Here is a 20,211-nt window from a genome sequence, read left to right on the forward strand (position 1 = left end):
GTCACCAGGTGGTCTTGTTACTGTACCCTTATCTTTTGTCACCCTTCTCCTCCCCGCCACTGTCTGACACCCTCTCATTGCACCATCTAACATTAGATTGTAAGTTCCTTGGGGAAGGGATCCTCTCTATTTATGTTCCTGTAAAGAGCCTGTCACTGCGCTAGGTTCTTTTATGGTGTCCTTTGGGCACTGTGCAAATAATGATGGATGGATTCAATTCTTATATATAATACAGTAGATTCTACTGAATTAAGTGACGTGCATGCTAATTAGGATGATTGTTAGGGAAGAGAGTCAATGCAATACATCTCAATGACTCCTCTGCACATGGATAAATGGTGCAAACAATGGATAAACGGCATGCATAGTCAGATTAAATGCCACACCTGGTGCTGTTCACAGAGATCGCTTGCTATGAAACCTTTTGATTTCTCTTCATGCTAATTTCCTGCTTTATTATGCGGCACATAGCTTTAAAAACATATTTTAACGCTTTGTACGATGCCTTTTTTTACAATTCCTGAAATAAAAGTGTCTATCTACCAGTAGAATGTATTCCTGGGAGCCTTTGATAATTGGGATGATTGTGTAATTGGCCCATTTCTCTTTCCATCAGGGAGCACCAATTTAGAGGGCTCCACTGTATATATTAACAGCAGGGACACGGCATATAAACACCATGGGCAATATTCATCCCTAGGTGAATTCCAGGGAAGGATTTTGTCCAGTGAGCCAAATCACGTCTTCATTTGTCCTCATCCAACCTCACTGAATGTGTGTTTGCAATGAGTCTACTTTAAGAAGTGACAATAATCCACTATTAACAAACATGAATTCCAAAACCCATCCAACTGACTTTGATAGAATTGAATCTAAGCTGCTATTTCTCCTCTTTACAGCCCCTTTGTTTATGCAGAGACAGGTCAGGGGAATTTACATTTTTAAACCATGTTATATCACTTCTGATGCTAGGCTGGAAACACACACACACACACACACACACACACACGGGTGACCAGACAGCAAGTGTGAAAAATCAGGACGGGGGTGGGGGATAATAGGAGCCTATATAAGAAATAGACCCCAAAATTGGGACTGTCCCTATAAAATCGGGACATCTGGTCACCCTAACACACACACACGTAATGAAGAATTGTTATAATCCATCTTCAGAGTATGAGGTTTTAAGGAACCTTTTTTAAAAAAAGCAAGTAACCATCTTTATTGGTAACCACCTTTATTCAAAATATAAATGATTACCCTCTCTGGTGAACTGATACTGTGCATACGTCCATCAGAGAGTGGTAAAACAGAAGCTTGCTGTGTTTGCACAAAATAACTGCTGCCCTGTGCTGAAAAATATTCAACCTGCACTTGTGCTCATCGAGTATGTTGTTTTGTACAGTATGACCAATGTGCATATGGATAATCAGGAAATTCAACCACCCGACTACGCAAAGTCTGCCTTTTTTGGACCCAGAAGCCTCTCGACTATATAGAACATGGAGTTCCACTGATGATTAGATTCCTGCTTGAGCTGATGCTGTGGCAAGTTGTTTTCTGCATGCAATTGGATTGGGATTTTTCTGGCCATAATTGAGGGCACTAAATATTCACCAATCTTAAAGAGAGACCTTCATAATGTTACTAACGTGTATCTAGTCACCTGTCATATAGCTTCCCACCTCCTTTTGCTACCGCGATTTTTGCTTCCGTGAAGGCTTTTCTTTATTATAGTTTATCCTGAGGCCCAGTGCCTGGGTTGTCCCTTCCAGTTCATGTCTCTCCTGGGAAGCAATTACATATTGGTTTGTAAGTCCCACTGGCCAGAGCTCAAGCTTGTCATCAGTGGTTTATATACATATCTCTTCAGGAGCACACCAGCTCCTCCCATTTAATCTGACACACAAGTATATCACACTGATTCTCTCCCCATCCATATCGCCTGTGTCTCAGACACCTGGACTATCTCAGGTTACTTTAAGAGTCTTCCCTTTGTGATCCTGTGATTCCCCCAAAGCATCTTTGTGCAGTCTTGCTGCTTTCCCACAGGCTCTGTTCAGACCTATATCCATCCAACTGCTGCTTCCCTGCTAACCAGCCTCTTTCCTTGCTTGGCGGCCAGTTCCCAGGTTCCCTGTTTCAGCTATCATGCACCCTGCTGCTGGTCCTCTCTTGATGGGGCTGTGCTACAGGTGCTCCTTGCATTCTAGTCCCTGGCACCCCATACCTGTCTACAGAGAGATATTGTATTCCTTAATGGAATAGACCCTAACCCCATTGGTCAGGAGAGGTGCTCTCTCAGACTCCTCTTTATCAATCTCTGACCTTCAGACTCAGGAGGCATTCAAACAGTCAGGGGTCCAACTGAAGAAAAATAAGTAGTGGTGCTACTTATTTTCCACCCACAAGTCAAGCACTACCCGCTTGGGATGAGACACCATTCATGCAGATTTTGCATATTTTCAAAATATGATCCTGTGTGCTCTCCTGGGTGCCTCAGGTTTGGCTCTCCCATGGTGATGCTTGGATACTCTCCAGTCTTCTCTGAGCTCTCAGTGGGGCTCACACACTCTGCTGAGCAATGCTGGGCTCCTGGGGCTTGGTTATTTCTCAATGAGGCTCAGCCTAATCCCTGTATTCTACTGTGCACCTTGGATGTTCCTTGGATGGGGCTCCCTTTTGGTAGAGTTCAGATGCCCCCTGGGCTCTGAGAACTTGACTCTTCTTTGGTGGAGATCATACACACAGCTGGACTCTGCTCCTCTCCCCAGCTTACTGGTATTGTGGGTCAGATTGGAAAAGAATAATTAGTGGTAATCTCCCAAACGCTGTTCACCATCCAAGTTCCACCTAAATCTGATCCCAAAAAGGGGACGTCATTCATAGTTGACTGTACAGATCTTCATAACATGATCATCCCTCTTCTTTCTTCTTCTGTGGTCAGTGTGAAATCGTTTACCGTGTTGATGTGAAATTATCATCATGAGGCTGCAGTAGCCTCCCCTCCACCCCAAGCTGACTTGAGGGAGTCCACACCTTTCAGAGCTATTATTTCAAGACTCAGGAAGACCGGACTGCATCAGTTTATACTCAGTTCACATTTCAAGGTTATCTTCAATACCATAAGGGCTAGAAATCTTTTTTTTAAACGAAAGCCTGAATTTTAGAATATAAGATTGCAGCATCTGAAAAAGGAGAGGGTTACTGAATGTGCTGCTCAGAAGTTTCATTCAACAATTTTACATTTTTGCACCAGAATGAGAGACTGTGTTTAGCACATTTTCAGCATGAAGATGATCCCACAGGAAATCACTGATGCTCAAATGTAAGCATTGTGCAAACCACGGTGTGAGTGCCAGTGCATCATCCCACTGCACAGACGAGGTTGGTGTACAGTGAGCCAAGGCTTACAGGGCCTGATTCTCCTCTGATTTACATGGTGTAAATCAAGAGTAACTCCACCAAAGCTCATGGAATGACCCTAGTGTAAACAAGCGTGAGTTCAGAGTCAGAAAGAGACTTCAGTTAAACCACATTTCACATCAGTGCTGCAATTTCTGTAGTATATTGACAAGAGTGTAATTTTTCACACAGTCTTTTCTGCACCTAGTTCCTTATTTAAAGAAACGATGCAGCACACATCTACATTAGCAGAGTGGACTAATGTGTTATAAAGGGCAGAATATAAAGTCATCCAACATGTGACCACTGGCCCAAATAGTTATGGTGATGGGAACATGATTATTCCATTCACTTTGCTTCAGATAACATTAATTTCTATACAAGCATTCTGAAGCAACGGAGTAACTATTTTTTTTTTCAAACAGAGCTTGAGAGAGGAAATATAGAAACAGGGATCAGTTGTGGCCATTCATTTTATGAATGATTTGTTGGAAACTGCATTAAATGGCAACATCAGCCCACAAACGAGCTTCAAAATGTTCTTATTCCAAGTCTGTGCAGATGGGCAATTTGCTGTGTAATCGGTTTTCACGGCCACCCTTTCATGCAGGATCACTTGCCTTATAACTAGCCACTTGCTTTGCAGGTTTACATTTCACATCATCTCAGGAATGCCACATGTGGAGGACTGGAGAACAATGAAAAGAAAATGCAGAAAATCCAGCAGGATAATGTCCATAGGCCCTTTGAACAGGGATTTCAATACTAGTAAATGTAAAGTCACACACTTTGGGAGAGACGATTAAAAGCACTCTTGGAGTTACTGACTGAAGGGAAGTTATCTAGAAAGCAATAAGTGACAGATAGAATTGGAGATTATTATTTTAGAAAACCTATGAAATTTGTGCTTGCCTTGTGATGTTGGGGTGAATGACACTAGTGCTTTTTTTGAATGTATATACAAAGAGAGCTTGGGTTCTACCAGGTAGGTGATGCTGGAACACTATATAAGTGTAGGATTATGCTTTCTAGAATTGTGTGTGTAATTCTGGCCCTCATAGTATAAGGAGGGTGTTGTTAAAAATGGAGAACCTACAGAGATTGGCAACCAAAATGATACAGAGTATAAAATATATGTAGGAATATTGAGTTTATACAGAGATCACTCACAGGGAATATTATTATTATGCACAAATACATTTAGTGAAGAGAGTTACTTACATTGATACAAGAAGGTAGAACAAGAAGCAGTAGCCTCAAATAAATGAAGAAAAAATTTAGCTTAGACATCATGAAATTTTTCTTAAGACGGACCAGTTGGGTATTAAAATAGGCTGCCTAGGGAGACGATATGCTGTTTGAATATATTAGAGATAGTACATAAGACTTCAGAAGACATGATGTGATGTAGGGAGCAGTTCTGCAAACTTCAGGTATCAGCCTAGATGGTCTAAAATTCTTTTCTGATCAGCTGTCTATGGATTATTTACTTTCAGCATGAATTTGGGATGGCCAAATTACTCTGAAGTGGTGAAAGTGAGTCATGCAGAGCAGCCCGAGGGAGTGCCAATGGATCCATCAGATCACAGCACACCATCATGTATTCTGTATATCCTACATATTTAAAGGAAAACTACTGTCCAATTTTTAAAAACATTTTATTGCGACAGATTTTGTCTCTCTCCACATAAAAAGTCCGGTTCCCTTAGTTATGAGACTGACTGTACAGACCAGAGAGGCAGAAGAAAAATAACTCATAAAATTTTAGAACTCTCTAAAAATTACTTAAAATAGCTTTTCCATACCTAATAACATCATGCTATTAAGAGCCACTGTCTCAGAACCTTCCAAGAGCAGAAGGCATTGTGTGCTGCATTAGAAGTATTCCATTTCTAGTGCAGTATTAAGCACCTTGTTCTAGTCTTGGTGGGTTGTAAAATACCAGAGTTTAAGTGCGTCACTGATTCAGGATTGAAGGCTGTTTGTCCTGGGACTGGGGCCAGTGGTGTTTGAGGGAGGGGTAGGAGAGATTCCACATGTTGGGGGAATGGAGGAAATGTTACTCTGGCAGTTGTTTAGTTTGTTTAAATGGCAGCCTTTTTGAAGCTCCTCCGAGGTTTGGAGCATAAGAACAAATCCTGGCAGATACAGATTAGCAAACAGAGTAGTGCAGGTAAGACAGTCAAAGGGATATGATAAATGCAATTTATCACATGGATTTAACCCCACAGATATGGTATATATCTATCTGCAACATATTATTTTATATACACCCAGAAGTGTGTGTGTGTGTGTGTGTGTGTGTGTGTGTGTGTGTGTATTTCTTTTTTGCTTTGTGTTAAGGGTATTCACTGGAAATGATGTATGAAATGAAATCCCCATGCTCAAGGCACACAGGGAATATCAGACAGAGCTGTGCAATCACTGCTGTGCTGAGCTTCGCTATTGGCAGATCAAATGTAGCCAGAAGAGCAAACCAACCCTGAACGACTCTAGGGAAAACAAATATTTTTTTAAAGTTATAAAATAACGTTCCGACCATTTTAATGTTATTTCTCCCATTTGCTCTCCCTCAGGGGTTGCCACAGGCAGCCTGCTGCATTAGCGGAAGTCTTGGAGAAAAAGAGCCCTCCCCACAAAGAATTCCTCCTAAAAGCCCTTCAGAATGTGTTAAAATTACATTTTGAATAACACTTTCCAGCTTTTTATTAAATTTTAACATGGTTTTTTTTTTTACCAGCGTAGAGGTTTTTTTATAGCAATGGCAGTGGGTGGTAAGGTAGGGGTGGGGTGGTCTATGCGCTTTCTGCCTCCATCCTCTCTTGTACCAAGCATTGTGATGTGATGTTGTCTCTATCAGAATCTGAAATAAATTACACATCTCCTGGCAATGCTATGAAGTCCTAGGGAGAACCTGGGAGTGGCCATACAACAAAGGAAGTGGCCATAAGAAGACTATGCAAATCCACCCTGTTGGCTGCTCCTCTGGAGATGGCTTGGATAAATGGCTCGGATTGCTCCACCACCCTGAAGAGCTGTGAGGGCACAGATAGGGGGCATCTTTTTGGAAGAAAGGTGCATATCCCTTTCCACTAAGTTCAAACATACCATAGCATTTCCAAATATCTCTGCTCAGCATGAGATCATTTCAGTTTGGCTATAGATTGCTGAAGAAGGACATTTATTTATAATACGCAGTATAGGAAATTAGGCCATTGTACTCCTTCACAGGGGAAAGATTCATAAAAAGTCACACAGAATTATTCTTATATAACTGACAATGACATTGTTGTAAGAAGGAAACAGAACTTTATTTGTCTTACTTAAAATGATATATAGAGCACTTGTCTGTTTATTCCACTGCAAACAGCTTCTGCAAAAACAGCGGTAAGTCCCCGGGGGGTTCTGCTGATAGTTATAAGTTACTTGAGCAAAATCTCTCCAGTGAGTTACTGCCTTACAGGTATCCATTATTCTCGGTTCAAGGGGCTTTTTTAAAAAAAATATGTTACCTGTAATATTGCTTTTTAAAATATAAATTGTGTCATAACACAGCTACTTTTCAAATCAGTAAGTAAGTGTACCTAAATCAAAGGATGTCTTGCCAAAGGGGGAAAGAGTCAATAAATTGGCTTCATAATCAAATCTGGTTCGGGTTAAAGTGAAGTTAGTTTGATGGATTTGGCTGAGACCCTGGTAAACAGCAGCCTACATAATTAAACTGCTGTACCTTAGTTTACTCTCCCCAGAAGCTTATGGGCAGCTCAAAGGCACAAGAGTGACAATCAGGAGCTAAGCTGAGCAAATGAACAGGCAATATTGCCCCCCACACTTCATTCATTACCCCCTCCCTCGGTGCATCACCTATCAGAGGGATCAGCAGAATTTGTCTTCCATTCTTGGTAAGGATCACAAAATGTCCCTATCATTTAAGGGTGTAGTCTTGTGTTTGAAAATCTAATAACCAATACTGGAAAATGAGCAGAAAAGAAACACCAGAACATCAGTCCTGCTCTCTCATTTGCACAAGATTATGACCCTGGTGTCTATAATTTCTCAGCCTTCAAGTACACATTTGCAGAGCTTTTTAAAACAGATGGGGGAAAAAGAGAATATAAAGTCAGTGTGAAAACAGGCATTTTAGTGCCAGTGAACAGTTTTACTTTTCATCAAGGAAGGAAAAAGACTGCAAAAAACTGCCCGATGTGGACAAAGGACATTGGAATAAGCAGCAACACTGACCTGGGTCATTATGTCCTTATTGGTCCAATATTAACCAATCACAGTCATTCATTAAGAAGCTAACAGTCAAAGCCTTCCCAGAGAGGAAATTTGTTTTAGAGGTTGAAGCACAGATCTAAGAAAAAATAAACTGAGCTCTGTTACTAGCTTTGCCCAGTCTTCCTGTTAGAACTGGTTAAAATGTTTTAATTAAAACATATGTTTGACCTAAGTGGCTTTTCATGGAAAATTTTCATTTTGGTTGAAATTTTCTGGTTATTCAATGAGAAATCAAAAACCAATTTATTCTTTTTTAAAGAAAAAAATGTTTTCAAAAACTGAACCTTTTTTTATTTGGTTTTTCACTGCAAATCCCCAACATTTTATTGAAGAAATTAAAAAAATGTTTTTAATTTCCTGTGAAAAATCATTGGCATTTTTTTTGACCAGCTCTGCTTCCTGTACAGCCGCGGGGAAATCACTTTCACTGTGTCAAAGCTACCACAGTCTGTAAAATCAGGATAACGATAATTACCTACTTCATGGTGGTGTTTTGAGGTTCAGTTAATGAATGTTTTTAAAGAGCTTTGAGATCCTTGGATGGAAGATGCGAAAGAAATGCAAAGTATTATTATTATTCAGAGTTAACAACCAAATTTCAACCATTTGCACTTATCCATCTTGACAACATGTACTCAAGGGAAGAAAACACATAACTTGTCAGCAGACAGTCCTCTTAATGTCGGTTATAAAACCACCTTCTTGATTACCATCTGGAGTAACATTCACAACTAAGGGATAGCAGATGTGCGTGCATAGAGTGATGTAACCCACTGTCTCAATCCAATGGACACGCTGGCATTGCCATACTGGATTAATCTAGTCCAGTAACCTGCCTCTGACATGGGCCAAACCTTGATGTGTCAGATAAAAAATGAATGATCCCTGCCACCACAAAAAAAACCAAGCCAAACTAACCAACTGAAAAACCCCACCCCACCCCAAACCAAATAAACAGAAAAACCAAAACCAAAACAAACCTGTTTTCATAATTACAATGTACTAGTCAACTGTGCAATGCTTCATACTGGATGAAAATATCTTCCTGACCCCTGCATCCAATTTGTTTATTCCCGGGAGCATGAGATTTGATTACTTTTTATCGTTATTAGTTATCCGTTTTTCAGATGGGTTTTCTTCCTTGAAGGTTAGTCTGAATCTTCCATTGCCCTTGGATTTCCCACAAAGCTGAGGTTTGTGTTTTGTTGCGGACCTATGGCAGCACTTATGAAAGTTGCCAAAGACACAGCCTGGAAACTGAAATCTTTTACTCTATGCTATTTGGGGGAGGGTCCTATGCAATTGGCCCCTGATGCAGCCTCTGGGTGCTACTGTTATCCAAATAAATAACAACCAGAATAATCATTTATATGTGGAATAGGTACAATGCTGGGCAGAGGTATTGCAAGTTTTCCCTCACTGCCCTGCCAATGTGCCTCGCTCTTGTTCTGCCTTAGATGGTAATTCAGTCTATTTCCATGAAACCTTTTGCCCCTCTGCTGAGATTTCCAACAAGGGTTACAATTAGTGGCAATCATGGAGACAGATTTTGTGATGTGGATGTAGAGGAACTTGTAAATAACCTGCAGAAATGAAATTTACATGGATTTAATGAAAATAAATTAATGATGGTGTGTGTGTGTGTGTGTGTGTGTGTGTGTGTGTGTGTGTGTGTGTGTGTGTGTGTGTGCCGGGTACATATCCTTTCACCTTCAAACGTAACGACAAGTTGAGGAATCAGTTATCAGAGAAAAGTAGCAAATGCTGCCCTCAGATGTGCACACCTCACTCTCATTGAAGCCAATGGAAGTCATGCATCCAAGCACAGTACTTAGCCTTGTATCGAATGCAGTGGCTAAAGCAGGCACTTGGCTCCATTTTGTTTGCATATATTGGGCCAGACTCTGGCTGGCCCTGATTCAGGTGTAAGAAACCTGTCCTTCTGTGCACCCCAACCTACGGGCCAACAGGCAAAGGGCTTGATTCTGCAAGTTGCTGAGCACCTGGCACTCTCACTGACTTCCATGGGAGGTAAGAGTGCTCAGCACTGCATCAGAGCACACAGCACCTTGCAGGATCAATGCCAGAAATGACAGTGAGGGTGGAGAATGGGGGATGGGTCTAGCCATTCAGAGAAGCACATGCTGCACCCTTGGGAAGGGGCGGCACATTGTTGTGCATCAGCTCTAGGAGGCATTGTGCTTCTCAATGTCTCCCAAAGCGCCCGCTGGGGTGGCACAGCACCTTACAGCCTTCAGTACTGATCTGTGTCCATTAGACACAATGAACCCAATACAACATCCATTGCCATCAATGGGAGTCTTTGGGCTTTGAGTCAGGCCGAGTGTGGCCCTTTGTAAGTAATAAGGTCAATTTTCAAACGTGGGTGCCTCAGTTAGCTCAGGCTAAGACAAAGAAGCAAAGAGTATGCTGTCGTGTGGGAAAGACTCTTTGATTAACTTGTGAGCTGGGCCTCAAAGAAGCCATAATCAAGCACACTTGAATCTATCTGTGCCACAGTTAATCTTATCATTGTAATGTACAAACAACCTTCTACCACATTAGTGATGTTTACCTCATATTGTGCTAGCATTCATTTTCACTAATATGATACAAAAGTATAATGATATATAAGTGTTTTTTAATGTTAAGTAAGTGAAAACAGGTGGGTAATTTACCACTGGCTCTGCACAGATTGGAGCTGGCATTTCACCGAAAAGATGCTGGACTTTTTTTTTATTTTCCCTGTGTCTGATGCCACTGTTTACACTGTATGTCACGGAGTCAAAGTCATGGTTGTCACCATATTGTTGAGCCAGCAGAATGAAGCAAAAATAAAGAGAACCTTAGCAGCCAAGAAAGTGCTAATGCCTAGTCACAAATGTTTATTTAGAAAGCTTCCAATCAGGCAGGGGAATGTACAGCTTTGACCAAGGGCAGGTCACAGATCTGTATTTAGATTGCATGCTTCACCTGCCCAACTGCTTATAAACTGGTGAGCATTTGGCGGATGACTGCCCCTGGAGGCATTACCCCTAAACGAGAGATGACGATACAATGTCAGACAACATTGAACATTCAATTCCATGTTGGAAAGTTCGGATATTTATGGGATGCCTGTAGGCCCTCACATCTAAGATATTACAAGCCTCACTTCTGCTTTCACTCTAAAACACCTTAGTTGTACAGTAATATTGAGAGACAACTCCCCCAACTGAGATGGGGATCCCATTGTGCTAGGCACTGTACACACATCATCAGAGAGAGCTCTGCCCCAAACAGCATACAATCTAAATGGCACACAAAGGGTGAGAGTGGAAACAGAAAGTGTCAAAGTGATTTATCCAAAGAGCCAAACTGGGAATTGAACCAAGGTCTCCAGATGACCCATCCCATGACTTAGTTATTGTATTATGTTGCTTCTTAGGTTAATAATACTAATTAATCTCATCCTCAATAGATTTTGCCTGGTAAACTTAGTGTTGCGAGATTTTTTTATTTGTTCTTTTTCCCCCCTGGAATTCCTTTCTTTAAAAGATTTTGCTTACTAGCAATTGCTTCTAAAATTTCACAAAACAGTTGCAAAAGTGACAGCATAATTCTAGAAAATTTGCAACATTTAAAGACATTTGTACCAAATTTGGTACTGAAAGGTTTTATTGGTGAAGTTTTGCTCTTTCCAGTTAGCTATGTAATTTTTGCAAAGCAAAGTCTGACATCCTAATCAGCTTTGCTTCTCCTGCTACATTTAGAATCTCTGGAGGAAAATCTCTGTACCAAAGGTATTTGTTAAAATACAGGCAGGGGATTTCAAATACCTTAGAAATGGTCTGAAAAGTTTTCATTGAAAATTAAGAAATATCCTGTGAAAACTCAGGAAGAAAGTTTATCTAATAGTTTAAATATGTTGTTAGCACTTTTCCCCCCAACAAAATTGCACCATTAACGAACTCTCTTAAGTGCCAAAGAATCTGAGCTTTTCAGGGTCTCCAATTTTCTGCATGTGTGGAGAGGACCCTAGACCTTAGCTCTGCTGCATGGGAGGTGAAGGCAATAGGATGTGGGGAGTTCATACAGAAGGTGATCCCCTACATTCTGGAAAGGCCAGCTTTGCAGAGCCTTCCTATGTGCCATCATTCTGGATAGCTTAGGGTGGTGTAGGCAACAAGAATAGTAGGGCTGGAGCCATCTATCAGGCATTCTTCCTTGTGAGGAGGATGTACCAGGTAGAAGACCGGATAGCATAGCTTTGTGGCTACAGAGTGGGTCCAATTATCCAGGCTGTGTGCAAATTTGCTCCAGAATGAGGGGCACCATAGACCCAGATTAAAAGAGCCATTCCACTCTAAGCCCCTCCTTCCTTTCCCTCAGTCTATAATTTTCTTCATTATTTCCCTTTGGGGCTGCGATTTGTCATGCTTAGTCTCAGACAGTATATAAAATACATTTTACTAAAGTTCTTCTAACAAAAACGGCATTGAAACAACTTTTAAAGTTGTGAAAAAAATAACAGGAAATTCACACTTAGGCCCTTGAGGATGAAACATGACATATATCCTCCAACACTTAGGCACAATGGGGTGCACCATAAAAGTAAATAAGGGACACACCATGGTGCCTAGCTGTTAGAGGACATGCTTTTTGCCATTAAGTTAGCATTTCCTTACTTTTGCCCTAACTTCTATGTGCTTTTAATACATTCACCATCTTTGTTATATCTATATAAACCAATGCATGACTTGTCTTAAGTTTACAGAATAACTTTAAATTTAAACACATTCATTAACATTTAATAAACCAACCAAAATGAAGATTTACGCTGCAAACTGATAGGCAGTTTAAAATTAGGCTGCACACAAAATTAGGTTGAACATACGTGTTTTATTAATTATATATGGGTAAGAAACTTTAATGCAGCCAGCTCTAATGCACACCGAGTACACATTCTAAAAATGTAGAGACTTCTGTAGCAAATTCAATTTCAATTTGCATATGCAGCAACAGATTTTGTCAATGAAAAAGAAAAAACAAACAAAAAAAACATGTGCTTTCATTGTCCATTTTTTTCAATAGCAAAGCAATCAGCGGTGGTTACAGGCTTCATAATACAAAACCAAGCTATTTTTCATTTATTTGATTACAAAAGGATGTCATATCAAAACTTGTCTTTTGACATAAAAATCCCAATGGGATTTCTTTCCGTTTTTCAGAATGATCAACTCTCAGGCTGAGGCTTCAGTTGCCATTTTTCAGCCTGGAATCTGGTGGGTAATTGTTTGTGGGTAAGTCATAACCCCTTGATTATGGTAGAGATGTTGAAACATCTGGAACTACAGTAAACCACTGATTTGTCATACAGCATAACGAAGTGGGGCATGATATACTGATGCGGTTAGATCGGTTAGAACCACTGGCAGATCTTATTTGATGAGAGCATTTTCACAAGAGGGCACATCATAGAAAATTGCAGGTTATCTAAGACAACCAGCATTGATACAAGATTCTAAAAGATTTCCCTTCTAGTCTATGATGAAACTTTGCACCTCTATGACACCTTGCAGTCCAGGATCTCAAAGTACTTTACAAACATTAATCCTCATAAGATCCTTATCAAGTAGACTTGTATTATAATACCCTTTTATAGATGGATAAATTGGGGCATAAACAGTAAAGTTCATTATAAAGACTGAAGCGTCCCTCTCATATTTTGAAGCCCAATCACTCTCTCCTGCAGTGTAACATATTTACCTCAGAGGTGTACAGCCATTGAACAGAAAACATGGCAAAACTTGTGGATAGTTCTGAAGTGATGTCCAGCTTCCAATAACATTCATTGCCCTTGTGTCCTTGGTTGGTGTGCTACATTTATATACTGTCTGGTTCAGAAGTATGTTTATATGCACTATGCAGGTGATGTACTACTCAGGGAAGGGTCCAACTCCATATAAGGTTCCATACAAAAGTGCATTAAAGGGCTAAAAAGAAGATAACTGGCAATCTGAACTAAAGAAAATCTAAATAAACATATGAATTGTGGAGTAAACAGCTGCTAAGATTGATTAAATGCTTCATCTTTACTTGGCCTTTAATCAATCTCAAAAGCCATTTGTTGCAAACATACTGCACAGCGACAGATTATTCCTGTTATATAACAAAATAAAACATTAAAGAAGGTTTTCTAAGCTCAAGGGAGTTTGAAAGTGCTGCACTGTCTCTCTTCTGGGTTCTCAGTGATGTCACTTTAGGGGCACGGCTAGGCTGAATATGGATCAGGTCTTGAGAGGTGCTGATCATCTGCTGAACAATGTGCTCAATGTGAGTTGCAGCTTCTCAGCATCTTTCAGGATTTGATTTTAAGTGAGGCAAGATGGGATTAAAAAGGAAATAGTTGTAAATTGTCAAGGACAGATCTTTAAAGAGAAAAATTGCTTATAAGAGTGATCTGTGTCAAAAGAAAAATAGTGCTATGCTTAGTTACATAGGCTAGATTGCACAACCTTTGCTCATGGCGGTGAGCTCTTGCTCACACATTATCCCATATGTAAATGGAACTTGTGTGAGTACGTGTGACACAGGCTCTTTGACAAAGGTTCCCTATTCTTTGCAGACAACTCTAATTTCAAAGCTTATGAATTTACTACACCAAGAACATATTCTGCAGGGTATCCAAAATACCCTTTGTCCATAACTCTTTATCCATAAAGAGTAACATGTAAGGTATTGACAGAAAGCTCATAACTTGTCAAGATTCATAATCATTCTGAGAGATAGGTATGGATAATATTTAAGGAATAATGTAACTATATTGAAAGTATGCGTTATGGAAGTGGAGTTAAAGTTAGTCACGAGGGGACTATATGTCTTGGTGATGGCCCATTCAAGTATGAGGAAGTTGTCACCCCCCTGGTTAGCTAGTGATGTAATGCCATGCTCAATTTTCTAGCCTTGTGCCATCCCAAGACTATCAATGGAAAAACCATCAGAGACAACTGCAAACAATTGAAACCACTTGGAGATAGAAAAGGAACATTACAACAGACAGAGGTTCACTCTGTTCATAAAGACAAAAGTCTTTCAGTATAACAGAAGAGGGGGGAAGACCCTCCAGATCCTTTCACTGGGGAGACATCTTTGGAAACAGGAGTGTTCTCATGAAAAATTGTATACTGATTCCTGTGAAACCAGCCAACTATGCAACAAACTGAACTTTTGGACTGAACAAACCTACTTTATTAGATAGGAAAGGTAACTATTAAGTGTAGACCCAGGTTTGTGTTTTATTATTTTGTTTTATATTGCAACCAGTTGTTTCCACCACTCTCTCTTCTTTCTAGTTAACTCTCCATTCTTCCTTAAATAAAATCCCTTTGTTTTATTATAAGTGCTCAGAAGGGCTGGGCAATTTTACAGGAATGGTGATTTAAGATAAAACTAGTGAACTGGTGCACATTGCACCTTTGAGGGCAGAGGATCTGGAATTTCTGTGAATAGTCAGTGTCTGGGACTGGATAACACAGGGGAATTATTCAAAGGGAATCAGGGATTGGGGTGCACCTATTGTTAACCCACAATACAAAGACAGGGCTGGGATAGCACTGAGGAGAATGCTGGAGTGGCTGAAAGACTGGTGGTGTTAGACAGCTGGCACCCAGCCAGGCACAGGCAAGATTCCCTCATGCTGGTGGCAGATGGCAACAAAGTGACTCACAGTCCTAGGAACCCCAAGAGCCATCACAGTAAGTGCTTCCTACCATGAGTAAGGAATGCACAATCTAGCCTCTAACGGCAATAATATGATTATCATTATTATATTATTATTACTATTTAACATTTATTACGGTAGTGCCTAAGGGCCTACCAAGGGTGGGGCCCCACTGTGCTAGATACTTTGTGCACACAGAGTAGTAGACAGTCCCTGCCCCAAACAGCTTGCAATCTAGATTTCCCAAAGCACTTTACATACTCTATACTGGGGTGGTCAAACTATGGCTCTTTTACAGTTAAAGTGTGGCTTGTGGAGGCACTCCCACCCCATTCTCTGCCTACCAGACTTGGGGGGGAAGTCGGGGTTTCTATCCTACATCAGGGTGGTGGGGCTAGGGGCTGCTGCGAGAGACAACTGGTGTCTGCTGAGTGTGGGAAGAGCACAATTTAAAGTTCAGCCCCCCAACAGCTTGAGTCACGCTGTTATGCTATACAAAGCACACAGGCTCTTTTATAGGAGAAGGCAAATACGCCACATTTATTGAAAATACAGCAGTTAGCATATGCTTTTCAGTCATATACATGCACACTCACATACATACACACACACAGAGACCTGCCAGTTGATGTTTATAGTTACCAGTCTGTTGTAGCTCGTGTCAGTCTAATGGCACGAGCACGAGTGTGGAGCTGGGCTCTTGTGAGTCATGATCCGATGCTCCGAGGCTTTGCAGGACTGAACCCAGAGTTCCATGGCAAAACACCCCAGCTTTATAGTTGTAAATTCCCATTTGAGTCCATGCATTTTGCAATGTCATCCTGTAATCATTAGTCCTTAAGTGGTGTTATCATTTGATGATTATTGTCGGGCTTCCCATCATTATCTCCTATTTGTTGTCTCGCCTTCGGGAGTGCCTGACTCACATCTGAGGTCGTCAATGCTGCTAACATGTTTAGCATCAGATACATTGGATGCTTTCTGATTGTCTCCTGGTCTTTCCAAGTCTCTCACATTTTCTTGACCATCTGGACATTTGTGATGGCTTTCACACCTTCTTTTCCTGATGCATGCATTCCTCATTCATACAAACAATCTCTTACAGAAACCTTCAAAGGTATACAGACAGCAGTATTTTATATTCAGCAGAATACACTGTAAATCAAGCCTTGCTAAATCTTATAACTAAAACAATTCACATTGGGGCTTCAGGCCCTCAACATTCCTCTAATCTCCTTAACATAGATACAATACAAGGTCTTGTCTCTTACTTACTAAAACCTTAAAACAAAGAAATGTATATTTAACTAGAATGCCTAATTTGTAATACATATAGGAAACCATAATAGACATTATAACTTATCCTAAAACAAAAGGGTGACCATAACACTGCTCTACAGCCAAAATGTTTCTGAAATAAATGTAGTCAAACTTTACTAATTCTGGGTCACTGAAAACGAAAATGATGCTTAAAATTGTTGATTGGCTCTAGTTTTCAAGATATGCTATTGGGTCAGTATATACGACCCTTGACTTGGGAATGGCAGAGGATAAGTGAGTTATAAAGGGAAGGGATCTCAATTTAAACCAGAAATGACTAAAATACATCTTTGACTGGATCTATGAATAAATCTATGACTGGGTTTGGACAGTACTTGTTTTTTAGGCAAAACAATGAATGATGCAATCTGAAGCTGGTATTGCGTCATACATGATATGAATTGCATCATGTTATTCCTAGAAGTCATGGATGATGCAATCATAACGAAGCTTACATCACTCTGCTGAACAAATTGCCCTATATCAGCTCTAGAAATCATACAGTGTCGTGCTCTCTTATTTGTCAGTGTTTGATTTTGCAAAGGGACACATTTCTGTTTAGCCAAAAGTGAGCAGAGATGCCTCGTACTTGTGTGAACAGTGCAGATAACTTCTGCTATGTTTGTGGTGAAGTGACTTTTGCATCACAAAAGTGCATTATAACCACTAAGGTTAAGAAAGCCTATCACCTTTATTTTGGCTGCAAAATTGGAGATCAGGACAAGAGGTGGGCCCCACACATATGCTGCAACACTTGTGCAACAAATCTTCGCCAGTGGTTGAACAGGAAAAGGAAATCTATGCCTTTTGCAGTGCCAATGATTTGGAGACAGCCAACAGATCATACCAGCAATTGTTACTTCTGCATGGTGCCTCCAGTTGGGAAAGGTGTGTCAAAGAAGAAAAAGTGGACTGTGCATTATCCAAACATTCCATCAGCTATACGCCCAGTACCCCACGGAGAAGGACTGCCGGTTCCTGATGCACCAGAATCATTCTTACTTGAGTCAGACGAGGAAGAGGAAGAGGATGAAACTTCTGGTGTGAAAATGGCACAGGACCCACATTTTCTCCCATCCTCCTCCTCTGAACCACACCTCATAACACAAGGTGAACTGAATGACCTTGTCAGGGATTTGGAACTACCCAAGAGTAAGGCAGAGCTGTTGGGCTCCAGACTACAGCAGTGGACTCTCCTGGCAGGTGATGTTAGGGTTTCCATGTTCCGTGACCGTCAAAAGGATCTTGTCCCATTCTTCTTCATGGAAGGCGATCTTGTAGCCTGCAACAACATCGATGGTGTGATGGCAGCCCTCAACATCGTTCACGATCCAGATGAGTGGAGACTGTTCATTGATTTATCGAAGACGAGTCTTAAAGCTGTTTTACTGCATAATGGCAATGTTTTGCTATCAATTCCAGTTGGTCATGCAGTCCATATGAAGGAAACCTATGACAACATGAAACAACTTTTGAGGTGCATAAACTATGACCAACATCAGTGGCAGCTTTGTGGCGATTTGAAGGTTGTTGCTCTCTTGCTTAGTCTGCAGACTAGGTACACAAAGTACTGCTGTTTTCTCTGCAAATGGGATAGTCGTGCAAGAGATTCCCACTACATCAAGAAAGACTGGCCACTCCGACAGTCATTGGAGCCTGGGAGGAAAAGTGTTCAGCATCCACCACTTGTTGAATCAAGGAAGAATTTGTTACCACTCTTACACATCAAGCTGGGTCTGATGAAGAACTTTGTCAAGGCCATTGACAAAACACAAGCAGCTTTCAAGTACCTCCGTGGAAAATTTCCAAGGTTAAGTGAAGTTAAGATAAAGGAAGGTGTCTTTGTTGGTCCTCAGATTCGTGAACTTCTTCGAGATGATGCATTTGACCATGCACTGCGTGGCAAGGAAAAGACGGCATGGAAAACCTTCCACTTAGTGGCAATAAATTTTCTCTGAAACAACAAGGCAGACAACTACAGGTTGTTGGTGGAAAACCTCCTCAAGGCATACAAAAGCCTTGGTTGCAACATGTCACTAAAGATACATTTTTTGCACTCTCATCTAGATTTTTTTCCACTGAACTGCGGAGCAGTGAGCGACGAGCACGGCAAGCGATTTCACCAGGACATTGCAACAATGGAGAAATGCTATCAGGGCAAATGGAGCCCATCAATGCTTGCAGACTACTGCTGGACAGTGACAAGAGATGCTCCATTTAATCAATACAAGAGACAAGCCAAGAAGCGCCGAGTAGACACTGAATAGGACTAAACTATGTACATAATAGTTTTTTGCCTTTTGTTTCATAATCAATTTTATTTATATAACCCTTTTGCTGATTTTTAAAGTGTTACATAAACAGGACAGGTGAAATATTATCATGTAAAGCAACCATAAACACATGAAAAGACCTAGGTTTACAATTTATGATTAAAACCTCTACTATCTACACAATATACATAGACATAAAATGTAAAAACTTAACTATCTTAGAAACAGTAGCCAATCAGTTGTTTTAATTGTCATATTTGAATTCAGCACATCAAAATACGTAATAAATAGCACATTTTATCGCTGAAGCAGACAACTTCTCAAAAATTGTAGACCAGTGTAATCAGTCATACTGATGGTTCTGGTCAGTCATTCCTTTCTGCTATTCAAAATGGGTGGCTGACAGGATAAAATCAAATCATACATTAATTCTCATAGTACGATTATAAAATCCTGCTCCTACAACGCCCCCCTCTTACTTCCAGTGGCCCCTCCCTGCAGCTTCCAGGTGTGAGCTCCGTGGAGAGAAGCAGCAGCAAAAGCAGCAGCTCTCCTTGCAGCTCCCCGCTGTTTGCCACTGCTCTCCCCAAGCCCACAGCTCCCAGCTTGCTGGGCCCAGGCAGCACCATGTGACCAAATGGGGCCAGCAAACCCTGGAAAAAATCCGGGGGGCATGTGACTCCACATGCCTCTGGCAGTGGGGAGGGGGGTCCCAAGGCTTCAGCCCCATGGGGTGAGCCTGCCGGGGCTCAGAGCTGAAGCCTCGAGCCCCAGCAGGCACGCCTCTGCCCTCGAACTTCTGAAGATTGTTGTATGCATCTCGGAGGGTCAGTAAGTTTGGCCACCCCTGCTCTATACTGCATATAAAAGAATCACTCCATTACAGAAGTATAATGCAGTCCATGGAAGCTGTTCAACAGCATGCACAAACACTAGACATGTTTTACCCCAAACAATAAGAGAGACATACAAGCAGCATGGAACTCAGTTTATGATATCTCCAGAATGCTTTCCGTTATAAGATGTTTGCATCCATCCTCCAGCAATTGTGTGAGAAGGAAAGACTCAGTGACCTGGCCATCTGAGTATCACATTTGACCTATGAGAATAAGAGCCATCTTCTTTCTTTGGAGGATAGTAGCACTTTCAAATGGGGAAAAAAATGATTTTAGTGCTTAATAATGATGATAGCCTGTGGAAGTAGAAATCATCAGATAAGCAAGGAACTTC

This window comes from Chrysemys picta, chromosome 2 (assembly GCF_011386835.1).
Source record: "Chrysemys picta bellii isolate R12L10 chromosome 2, ASM1138683v2, whole genome shotgun sequence".
In the NCBI taxonomy this organism is placed as follows: domain Eukaryota; kingdom Metazoa; phylum Chordata; order Testudines; family Emydidae; genus Chrysemys; species Chrysemys picta.